The 12,197-nt window shown below is 40.5% G+C and overlaps 1 protein-coding gene across 4 annotated transcripts in view; it reads right to left on the bottom strand.

Moving 5' to 3' along the window:
• LOC146510492 (rho GTPase-activating protein 7) overlaps positions 1 to 12,197 on the bottom strand; it is a 126,687-nt gene that overhangs the window by 101,264 nt on the left and 13,226 nt on the right. The gene's annotated exons all lie outside the window — the stretch shown is intronic.

Genomic DNA, 12,197 nt, shown 5'->3' with positions numbered 1-12,197 from the left:
GCCAGGTTACATAATAACAAATGATCTAATTGGCCCACATCTTTATTTAAATCAAAAAGGCAACCAAACGATTTACATCATAACATCAAAATTACTTTTCTCTAGCCAGGGTGTGATGGCTGCAGTTACAGCCACATATATTGGGTAATATCTGTCCAACATCACAGTGCTACAATAGACTTATACATAACACAACTCTTTAAATATAGGATTTAATTTACAGGGAAATAAAAACTGGTTTTTGTTTATAATTAATTTACTTATACGATCACGTAAAATAAGTGTGCACATTTTAGTTTACACTGGAATGTGTATTATTTAACTTTTCTTTGTTTTCTCAGTGGCAGCTGCTCCCAGTCTCTTGGTTGATGAGCTAATAGGTGGAAAAAGGGGCGGAGCAAGGCTATATGGAGACCTGTAAACTGGGTCATACCACAACTCTGGATCATGGGGGGGAAATGGAATTTGTTATGTTAGTTTCAGCTACGTTTTTGTGCATTCTACCCTTTTTTGTTTAAGTCTTATTTAGGTCGGTCAGTTTGTTTGTTACCAACGTTTGAGTGGAGTTCTGTTACTTTGACCTCTTTTATGGGCCCAAGATTTAGATCTTTAGTATAATTTAACCAAGTTTGTTTTCTGGGTTAAATAGAAAAACCTTTTTTGTTGGACTTTAACCTGCGTCTGACTTTCCTTTACTTCTCAGTCCAACACAAGCAGTGGTACCCTGGATGTTTGATCTGCTTTCTAATAATTATCAATCGGTATTAGGACCTTTAAAACTTTACCAAAAGGCACTTTGTCAAGTTTTCTCCATTCAAAACAACCAGCTGACCATCTTTTCTTGATGTTTAGTCTTGATTGAAAAATAGTTAGATGATGATGGAGACACGAACTGGCCTCTTAACTATGTAAGACCCACAAAGCAGTCGATTGGCTTCTCTAGCTTAGTCAGAATGTTTGCTTTAACTTTAACTGTGCTCTATGTTTGATACCTCATGCATTAAAAATATGGTTGCAGTGTTGAGTTTGCAGCAGTACGAGTTATTATGACAGCAGCATTCGAGTGATTTGTCATTTCTGAGAGATAAAGCAAAGCAACAAAAACACTAAAAGGTTGAGCACAGATGGAAGGGAACATTTCATTTAATCTCTCGACACTGAAATCTGTGGCAGGAAAATGGGGAAAATACCAGCAGTGCTACCTCCAGGAATGCTGGTACCACCTTACAGCAGCGCACATATTAGTCCTTAAAATATCCCAGAAGGAAAGGAACAGGTCACAGGATGTGATGACAGGTGAATTATAGGGTTAGAGAAAACATTTATTTGAAATATTCAGATTACTGGTTCCAAATTGTGGGTTTTCAATTGAATAATTAATCTTAATCATGTTTCAGTGTTTAAAAAGCTGGTTAAAGAGGTTTGAGCACTGTAATCATCGAACTTTGAAAACGTTTTAACGGGAACAGGTTTTTCTTCACGGTGCGGAAACAGAGTGAAGAGTTTTTGATCCTATCGACTGAACTCAAGCTGAAGCTGTGAGAGGCTGCAAACGAGAGAGAGTGGTTTTTGATTAAAGGCGGTACACAACATGTCAAGGTCATTGCTATGATGATTTTTAGTTTTTATAAGACTGACATATGAATTCAGGGCAGTAAATTTGAACGTTGAATCTCTTCATTAGGAGCCAGACTGCAGCCACCTAAAATACTGCGAGGATGTTTTTATTGAGTTTTCTAGCTTCCAGTTGCTCATTCATTCATTTTTATTAGGTCCTAATAGAAATCAGAGTGGTGCAATCAGACCGGTGCATACTGTTTTCAGGGAAATTACTTAATTTTGGAATTTAACCGCAGTCAAGCTGCTACTTGATGCGAGCGTTGATGGACGTAGCGCATGAAAATTTCATTCCTCTGCATCCAACATGGGCTGAATATGAATCGGCTCATGAAGCATTTCGATCCAAACCTTTGCAATAAGTAAGTAAACCACGGCGCTTGCTGCCACGCTGAGCCGTCCTCCTCCCTAATGCACAGCTGAGCGACTGAAAAATCGTCCATCTTTGCTGCTTTCTTGAGTCAAAAGTAAACTCCCAACTCTTGAATGTCCTGCTTTTTCTTCACCGACTCATCAGTCATTCATTGGACAAACTTAAAGGTTTAAAAACACAAAGCTCTCCGTGATTGGCCCTGAAACCATTAGGTTTAACTCACAGAAGAAGATGCGGTCGATGGCGGTGTTAACAGGCTCCCTGAATAGCTCCGCAAACTCGACCACTTTGTTGCCTCTCCTGACATTTTCTTTTCAGCTTCAAGTCGAAAGTCCATCATTCTCATTCTGAACAGGAAGACCTGCCTCCTCCTTATTCTCATCTTCCCCCACATGAAGATTGCATCTTCATAAATCAAACAATTTCTGATAAAAATGATTCAGAGGGCTTCATACGTTAAAATATTCATGAACTGTGAGGGGAAAATTGCAGATGGGAAACCTATCAGTAAATAAGACAATTTTCAAATATTCTCTTTGTGGATGTTGGAGTCGAGAAACCTGAAATCTGAATCCTTTACTCTTTTATTCCAGCTGGAGTTTTTGTGCCCCCGCTGCACATCTGGAAAGGTTTTTTAAGTGTAGCGTAGCCTCCATCTGAATGGCAAAAGGCCCATTGAACACACACAGACGCAGCTCGGTACTCTCCAGAGTCCGTCGTGTGAATGCAGCCGGAGTGACGGCAAACAGAGGAAAGAGGAGAAGAGCGGAGGCAGCACACGGAGAGGAAAAGAGCAAAGCAGAGCGAGGGAAAGGAAAAAAGACGGAGTGAAGGAAGGCATTGAGGATGAGGTAATACCACTGATGAAACCCAGGCAGCGATGACGACAGACATCCGATGCGTTTATGAAAGCGAACAATCTCAAAGAGATTTCTTTGTCTCTGTGGTGAGCATAGCTCTTCCCTGACACGGCTGCAGCTAAGACTTCTCACTACTTTGACTTCACCCTCATACTCCATGCACCTAACACTGTACACACCAAGCAGCTACCTGAATGCAAGGCATTAGAAATATAAAGCTTACAAATAATAACATCTCGTTAAGTCCCTGTGTTTTCCACAACAGGGACATAATGACCCATAATCTGCAGAGAGCGTTGACCTACTACAGCTGCATCCACACGGGGAGTAATTTGCTTCGTTCTCGTCATTTTGAACCTGATAGTTGGTCACAAGTGGAGATTTTGGGCTCTGGTTGCCTAGGCAATGTCATATGTCAATCACTGGTATCCTGCACTCTCACTGGTAGGTGCATAAAAAATTATACATTATGATTAGAGTTTAACAAGGTGCAAACATGAACTTGACATCTTGACCCACAAATATCAGCAATGTTTGGACAGCTAGCGAAGTCTGGCTACTTGGCATATACTGGCCTCCTACATGCTAGCTAGCTACAATGCTATAATTAGGCTGATATAAACACATTAGGAGAGGAACAACTTAAGGTCACGATTAAATTGTTCCAAAAAATAAAAGAAGTTAATGCTGAGGGTCTGAAAATGGACCAAATTCATGCACATCTTCAGCACGATAATTACAAATATGTTGATTACTCACTATGAAAAAGCTTTTAAAAGTCCACAGTGAAATCTCAGTGAGGTTGTCGGCTGTAGCTACACTGTGGGGTTTTAAAGTTCATATATGTGTTGCACATGACAAGAGTCAACACAAAAAGCTGGAGAGAACAAGAGTCATGGTTGAAAATAAAGGAGACAGAGAACTGCAGCATGTTGCAGAGAGCGTCTTATCAGACGTTGAAGACGCTCGGTCAGGCAGATTGTAATAAATCAGGAGCGTCAAAACACTGACGCCAAAAACCACCTTCATTGTAAATGTGAGACGTTGGCAGCCTCATTCATTCATTCATTGGTTTCTTAAATGTATCGACAGGTGCGCTAAACCTTAGTGAAGTGGTAGGCCCCCTGGTGGGCTGTGAAGGTACTGCAGGTGGGTCGCAGTAATAACAGAAATTCAGTTTGAGGAAATGAAGGATGTGCAGTTGCATTTAGATAAATGTGTGCATTTATTTTAATATAAACGTGAATTCAGACTGGTAATAGAAGTGGTCAGTTTGTGATGCTGCTCATTACTCTGACCTAAATTTACTGATCTAATACTGATGTTTGCTTCCCCGTGGTGGGTCACACACACTGACCTTTAAACAGCCTACGTTGTTTATAATTTTTGAATAACATTTTTTAAGTTAAATAAACTCTCATTTATGTTGATCAGATGTAGATTTAAGATTCAGTGGGCCGTGTGGGATTTTCAGGTTTTTGTGTGGGTCGCAGCACTCTTGATTTTAAGACTGGCTGCTGTAGATCAAACAGGATGCAAACTGATAAATCATTAAGCTTTTTTTGTCTCTTTTCTTTAAAATAATGATTCGGTGTGTGATGCCCCAAAGAACTGCGTGAACTTGCTCCGGGTTGAGCCGGGAGGGCATGGACCTCGTCGAGGGAAAGGACTGATTTGTGTCCACTGTTTTGTGTGTCAGCAGTGCTGCCATGACTGAGCCTTCAAACTGTGGGAGAGTACAGTGTGTTTGTTATTTCTTTGTCTCCTGTGTTTTAAACCCTGCAGTTCGTTCCATCACACACGCTCTTCCTCACGTCCTGCCGCCGCTCAGAGACAGATGATGAAACACACATGCCCTTTTTCTGCAGTCATGCTGCTCCTTTTGCCCCAAAACAGATCCATTTACCACACAAGCTGCAAAAAACAAAACTGTGTGTGTGTGTGTCTGAAAGCTGATTATAAAGAGTGTGTGTCGCCCTGTGTGTGTTATCCTCTTACTGTCAAGCCTGCAGAGACGTGAAGGGGAAGTTTGTGTTTTGTTTCGGTGTGTGCGTGTCACCCAGGTTCTCACCCCAGTTTTCCCCACTCGGCTGTTTAGTTTGGCCCGTCTCTGATCGCAGAACAAACACCAGCCTTCACATCGATTCCCCCATCACTTTTGGCTCAGAGCCTCGGTGACTCTCTGCTTTCTCATTTTCAGTTTTAATCATCTTTATCCTCAAGAACCACTTCATTATGCAAGGCTATTTAACTGTAAAATCACTGTATAATTTGCTGTCTGTTTATGCAAATGGAGAGCAGAAGCTTCTACGGCTTCATCGGAAAGAAGAAAATGCAAGGATGGAAATTTACGCTGTTTTGTGATTATTTTTTTCTCCATCAATACAACTCTATTGGTGGCAAATTGATCCCAAAGTGAGCAAGCCAAAATTAAAAGAACGCTTTGTGGGGGGAATTAGTAATCCATCAAGCATTTCTCACGTCTGTCTTCAAACACTGATTAAGCCGCCCACAGTGAAAACATGGAAATGACGACAAAACCTAAACTCTCAACTGGACCTTTTAGAATTGTCCTTATTTTCTGTCATATACAAATTAAAAAAAAACCAAAAAACCCACCCAAAAACAAACATATACAAATAATAAGTCCTCTAAACAGCAGCTTTACACAATTTCTTTTACACTTTTGGATCTCTATGATGTCATAGAGAGCCAAAATCTCACCAAATCTAAAGCAAAGCGTTTTGTGTGGTGCTGTATGTAATTAGGGTGTCTCAAATGATGCGAACATGGCAAATGAACATTTGTTCAAATAAAAATATCAATATCAATCACTTTAATTCAATTCAATGTCAATTAAATTTAAGTTAGTCCGACTAATTTTGCTAATTGCTAATTTTGCTTGGCAAAATTAGCATAATTTATTAGCATAATAATTATGCTAATTTTGCCATAACTTGGCAAAATTAGCATAATTTTGCTTGGCAAAATTAGCATAATTTTGCTTGCCAAAATTAGCAATTAGCAAAATTAGTCGGACTAACTTAAATTTAATTGACATTGAATTGAATTAAAGTGATTGGTGTGTGAACAGATCTAGTCTATAGGCAGTAGTCAGAACCTCAAATTTGTTAATTTGTGTTGCTGTGCCACCTTTTCCGTGTCCATCATGACAATTTTCACTCTTATATTTAGTGATTTACAATTTTAAAAGATGAAAAAGTTGAAATTTAGAGGTTGCAGGGGTTGGTGGAGGTGGGAGATATTATTAATCCAAGATATGTTCTCTGGTTAAGTTTAAGTAGTAAAAGCAAATGGATTAGGTTGAGCTAAATATAATGGATTTGCCTAAAATACAACAGTTACTCATCATGTTCTTTTAAATCATAATGTTTGCATAAAATACAGAAGATGAGCTGAATCCACACGATTATAAGAGGTTTTTAAGCACTCAAATTCTCCATGGACATGAATCTGCAGGCACCTGCACCTGTTGTGAGTTTCTGGATATTCTCATGCTTTCATATCGGTGGAGAAGAGTTTACAGAAAGCTTATGACACAGACTGTTTGGAGTCATGCTGCCTGCAAGGTTTCAATGGACAGCCATATTTGGGATTTGAGTTATGACAAACACAGTTGTCACTCCTCAGGAGAGACACAAACCTGGTTCAGTTCAGTGACAGTTTGGTTATAAAAGAAGAGAATAACAATCACTTCCTGTCACTAGAGTAACAGGTTAAATATCATGTATGGATATCGAAATCTGTAGGGTTCAGTTCCCCTGAACAGTGTACAAACAACTCTTTTTGTGATGATACTAATGTGTGAATGTTAATCACAAATAGCATATTGTTTTTATGCATGTTAATAGTTGTTTTTTAGTGTTTATTGGTTAAGCTTTATTGTCTGTGCTTATGAGACTGTAATAACACTCAGTACAAATTAGACTTTACTCTATGGCGCCTCTAAGAGCCTGTAGACTTATGTCTATGAATGACTCTAGACAAACGCTCCTCAGAAACCCAAACGTAACAATAGCTAACATTAGCTGCAAGCACTAATGTCAGCTTAGAAATGGAGTTCAGTAACCATTAACATCACTAAATGACTAGTTTACAGCGCTCCAACACAAACGAAACATACTGACAAACAAACAAAACCTCTAAAATGACGTGTTGTTAGATAGAAACAATGAGGTTAGCAGCTATATGCTACACTGGGTATCAAACAGCTTATTCACATTAGCAGATAAGCTAGCATTAGCCAGTTCTATTTGGAGCCTGTCAAACCAAATGGAAATGTAGCTATTGGAGGATTATGAGTGACATCAGCGGGGCAATCGATTCATGAAGGGGTTTGTTTGTTTTACGAAATCAAATCTAACCCTGAGCCATGTTTCTTTCTAACTTATGCTAGCTAACACTAGAACACCTGCTAATACAAACATTTAGCTAGTTAGCTCAAAAGCTAACTAGCTAAGCTAATAATTTTCAAATTATTTTATGAATGTTACGCACTTTTGTCTGCTCTATAGTGTGGCTAAATTATTGGCAGCTGGCTAGTAAGTGATGAGTGGAAGTGTCAGTTAGCTAGCTGTTTGTAACATTAAATGACATTACTTTTAAGTATTTTTTGTGAGTAATAATATTTTAATAAACCACATTTTTGGTAGCAACATTTAATTGTTTCATGTCTATCCTCAGCTGCTCAACAGTTTAAATAAAAAGCAAAACAAAGAACAAACAAAACAAAACGTAGCCAAAACAAACAAACAAAAAGAAAATCTAAATGTATTCTTGCTGCCTTTCAAAGGGTTGGTTCAAAGACAGGGACCAGTCAGATTCCATCTTCACTGACTTTAATATCACTAAACATGGCAGTAAGTTGCTAAGTATCTCAAAATGACAATAATATATGGTTACTCTACAATCAGTTTGAAATCAAATGGGTTGCATTCACACTCTGATTCACTAATTCACATACAGTTTTTACTTTTAGAGTCCAGATGGAGCCCTTACAGATTTGAAACAGAAATTGTGCTTCAGTTGCTGAAGGATGATAATTTATCAGTGCAATGACATTGGTGCTAAGGAGCCTTGCACTTTTACATTTGGCAACCAGTTGAGTTAAGTCCTCTATAGCAAAGAGACACATCGCAGTCATCGGTCTGTGTTGGCAATCAGGCTGTAGATATTTGTAATGTTTGACAGTCTATCTGAGAGCAATTGAAAGTTTCCTCTCCTTCTTGATTGAAAGTGGTTGTAAACAGGTAGAGGGTGTTGCACACTCAACCTCTGAACCACCATATAAAAAAAACCCCAAAAAAACAATACAGTCACCAGGCAAACTCAGATTTTCTCTCTCATCACCAGAAGGCTGCCGTCTTATGTTCATATACCCTGTGACTGAGCCATTACCCAAACTTCTTGTAGCTGCTTTTCTCTCAGCTGTGTGTGAATGTGTGTGCTACAGGGATCTGAACCACAGCATTACATAATCTCTCTCTCAGCCAATCAGTGAGCACAACCCTTCTAACGTCATTTGTTGATCTGATCCAGAAACGCACACACTGATGTAAGTGTACACACAGCTGGAGCCTGGTATCTGTTCTCACTAGAAAACCCAAACCAGCTGTCAGAACACACACACACACACACACACACACACACTGGTGTTAATATGCATCACTAGGATTACTCAACTTTCACGTTCATTTGAAGACCTGCAGGTAGCTCTTGCAGCGTTGTCATTAAAAGCTTCTGAGCTCAGAAACCGGCCTCGTCCTCTGCAGCCTTCTGATCTGTAACATATCGAACTCCCCGCTGTTTGGATCAACACACACTCTGTTTCATTTCTCCACTTCTTCCAAAATGAGGCCACAGTTACATGTTATGACAGGAGACCGGGGTCAATGGGAATGTGTGTATATTTCAATCTTGTGTGTTTCTGATTAATGTGGCAGTTCTGTGGCGCCACGTTAATGTGGCGTTCAGATTCAGGAAAACTCACACAATATGTGTTTTAGTAGAGGCAAGCTAATTGTTTCAATCGCTTGTCTCTGATTTTGCACAAAAGTTAGAATTGCACAGTTACGGAGGCCGGCGAGGGACATGGGAGAAAAAAAAATAAGATGAACTTTTGCATGATCTCGCAAAATACACTGCATCCTTCGCAGGTCGCATTTGAAGGCTGAGTCGGTGTATCCTTGGTGACCCAACCTATCCCAGAATTCATAGCGCGGCCCAGCCAAGTAATTTCTAACAATGGCGGCAGCTACTTAGTTTTAACCTTACGCTTTCTGGGTTACAAAATAAATGTTGAAGCTATTTTCAGGCGTATCTGCTCGGTTTATCAAGACATCAAATATTTGTTAAAGTGCTCAGATGTTTTCGGAGACGTCTGTTACCCACCAGCTCGAAGCTAACTTTAGGTCGAGGCCCACTACAGCCGGGGGGAACGCTGCACTCCCGGCACATCGTGCTCTGACCTCCCGATCGGCTTCGAGCTGGCGACCTCTGAAGGATGCGGCCAAAACATTTGCGCAAAAGTTCATCTTAATTTTTTTTCTCCTATGTCCCTTGCGGGGCTCTGTACAAAGTCACAATGAGGACATGTATAAAAAATCCAATCAGGGCTCCAAAGCACGCCCACATGAAAGTGTTCTTTCCAAATGCTACGGACAAAATTTAAATAACGCTAACAACGGATCAGTTTGAAGAATTTGTGATCCTCAAAAGCATTTCCATTTTTTGCTCCTATTGAAAAAAAATCTTTTTGAGCCAGTATGAATATAATCCTGTGAAACCAACATATGAAAACTGCTTCACGGTTTCACTTTTCTACCATTTGCTTTGATAGAAAAGTGTCAGCCTGGTGCTGCTGTGAAAGCTTAGAAAGAAACAGCTGGTACTTTTATTTTGGTGGAGTTTCCTTCTCACAAAGACATCCCTGGGTTACCATTGTTTATAAAATACCATTAAGACATAATGACAAGCTACATTTCCTGCTTCCTTCACAGAGCGCAGATCTACATGTTTGATTCAGAAGAGTTTTACAACTGTCTTTTGGCTCTTTCTGACACACAACCTCTGGATAGAATCGAACCAGCAACCCTTTGTTTGTCCAGGTAATGTTTAAACCTCTACACTATTGAGAGTAATGAGCACCAATGAAAAGAGAAACATCCAACGATTATGCAGAAAGCATCAAAATCTCTGTAGGCTATGAGACCAGAGCTTAAATTAAATGCTGTGAGTACATAAAGCATACGCGACAGGTCGGAATTAATTAGTATGTGAAAATAACTGCACAACAGCCCAGAAAGAAATACAAAAATAACCAAAATAGGACAGGAAATGACCTAAAATGAAATGATATACTATCATCAAAGACGAATAACAACAAAAGGCAGAGAATTACTGAAGGATGGAATAAAAATGTCCACGGAAAACACTGCAAACAGATGTCAAATCACCAGCAGGACTCACAAAACACCTGCTGGACACAAAAAGACACAACTGCATGAGCTGCTTTGTCTTTTCTGCAGTGTGGAGGTCTTGCCTGGAGGAGCTCGGTTTCATAATCCATCCATATGCACACAGCAGAAATATTATTCCATTCTCAACTTCTCACTTTAGCACTGAAAGTCCTTTGAAGCTCTCTTTTTTTTGCCAGCGCTGGTATTTCACAGCATCCTGCTTTACATTCACATTTACACCTGAGAGTGGAGCACACAGGGCGCAGCAGGTGGAGGCGAAGAGTCACGCTCGGGGGGTCACCTTGACATTTTCCCAGCTACTTCAGTGAATTAACCTTTTAGTCACAGGCTCACCTAACAAGCCCACACACAAACGGCCTCCGGGAAAATAAGACCGACCCAGCTTCGGCTCGACCGCGTGAGATTTTCTCCGCGGGCTCACGGATCCATTGTGTTAAGAGCGCTGAAATGCTGCCCCTGACCTCTCAGATGGAGAGACAGCTTTCAAGTTCTCGCTGCGGACGCCACGCTGGAATTCCTCGAAAACCGAGAGCTCCGTTTAGCACCCCGAGTATCACCCGGCGAGTTTGCCTCGCAGCGCGGGAAAACACTCAGCTTCGATGACACGTGAAACCACAATCAGTCACAGCTGCAGCTCGAATGCTAGTGGCTTCATGGGACTGTCTATGATGGGCGGCAGGAAGCAGCAGCTGACCACCATGTTATGATACGGTCCGTGGATTTTATTATTCATAGCTTTTAAAGGCAAAGGTGTAGATTTCATGATGCCAGCATTTAGCACACATCCGTTTGAAAACGATAACCAGCGGGACAACGATGCTTCAGATCTTGGCGTTCTTTAGTCCCAGAAATGCACTTCTACCATAATCTGATTCAAATTCACCAGCATGCTGGAAATAAAGTGTCAGTTGCTCAAAATTCAGCCCCAGAACAACACGTAGTGTCTCTGCATGAACCAAACAGAAATAATTGAAACACCTCGATTGAAGACACCAGCAAAGTTACTCGAAGATGAGGAAAAGCCAGAGCTAACTAACTTACAACGCCTTCTGTATCATACGTTCTTGCAGCTCTTGCTTAAATTTATGGCGTACATATTATCTATTATTGCAATTTGCAAAACTCGTGCACAATTTTAGTTTAACTTTTCTTTAACGAACCTTGTTTTGTCATCTAGAAAGAGATTTTTCCTGGCTTACGATAACAGATTGGCTGTTCAGCGACAACCGAGGAGTTCTTCAGTTGTAGTTATCACAGTATCCAAACCTGAAGCCAGGGCATCAGGTGAGGAGTGACATAACCAACCAGCTCAGTCTCTTGTTGTTGTGTTGTGCACCATGAATTCATCCTCCAATGTGATAGAGTTTTACTCAATTTTGCCTACACAGACAGTCTTCACTCACAGTCTGGACCACTCACCAGATTTGCGTCCCCGCAACGTCATCCTCCAAAATAAAAAACAAGGTAAAGAATCCACGACACAGAAACACATGAGCAAAGGAACCCAACAGGACTTTGCACCCATAAAGACAACATTTGATGAGTCTCGACACCTCAGTTCATATCACCAAAGACGAGTTTGATGAACACTAGAATACTTTTCAGGGTTTTTCCAAAGGTAGCTGCACGAGCAGAGACCACCCTCCCCAACTTCTGATGCAAATCCAGTCACTTTCTATTATCAGCAGGCCTGAAACCACTCAGCTCACAAAAGAGCTTCAAAGACAGCTCCTAGCAGGCGTTCTTTGGGTAAAGAGTGAACAGATTGACCTAAAAACACCAACTAGTCCAGACAGGTGTATGAGAAGGTGACTGAGTGTGGGTTTGGCCAAATGCCAGTCAGGTAAG

The sequence above is a fragment of the Neolamprologus multifasciatus genome, chromosome 10 (assembly GCF_963576455.1).
Source record: "Neolamprologus multifasciatus chromosome 10, fNeoMul1.2, whole genome shotgun sequence".
Lineage (NCBI taxonomy): Eukaryota > Metazoa > Chordata > Actinopteri > Cichliformes > Cichlidae > Neolamprologus > Neolamprologus multifasciatus.
The sequence above is the reverse complement of the archived record's forward strand: the minus strand, read 5'-3'. Positions and strand labels throughout refer to the sequence as shown.